The sequence below is a fragment of the Trachurus trachurus genome, assembly GCF_905171665.1.
Source record: "Trachurus trachurus genome assembly, chromosome: 17".
Classification (NCBI taxonomy): Eukaryota; Metazoa; Chordata; class Actinopteri; order Carangiformes; family Carangidae; genus Trachurus; species Trachurus trachurus.
The window spans coordinates 19,280,926-19,281,455 of record NC_139900.1 but is presented as its reverse complement, the minus strand read 5'-3'; positions in this window follow the sequence as shown (position 1 = coordinate 19,281,455).

Genomic DNA, 530 nt, shown 5'->3' with positions numbered 1-530 from the left:
TATTGTATTGCTTTCTTTTTCTTCAATGCTCGGAGACACATGCACAAGAATTCCAATGTGCCTGTACTGTGACATATTTGTGCAATTGGCAATAAACTCTATTCATGATACCTTTGTTTGAAATCTCCGTATAGGATCCTGTTGGGGAAGCCCTTCCTGCAGATCCTGATGCCTTCCAGCACACCGTTACAGCGCAGCTGGTGCATCACCAGAGGATTCTCCATGGCCCCAGGAGTCTTGCTCTCATTGGGGATGATGCAGCGCACAAAGTGAGGGTGAGTAGACCTCAAGTTGGTCATCAGCTTGTTCAGGTTCTCCTTTAAAATGGTGAAGCTTACATTTAGATATAGTGGTATAATCACCAAATTCCAAGAAGAATGATATACAGTACCCTATGAAGAGCAGACACAGTCTGGAATGATGATCCCTTCTTTTTCTTCTCTTTTTTACCACCTTCACCACCTTCAGCCACTGCTGTTCAGAGGAAAACATTGTGATGTTAAAGCTCTAAAAATTACTACAATTAAAAC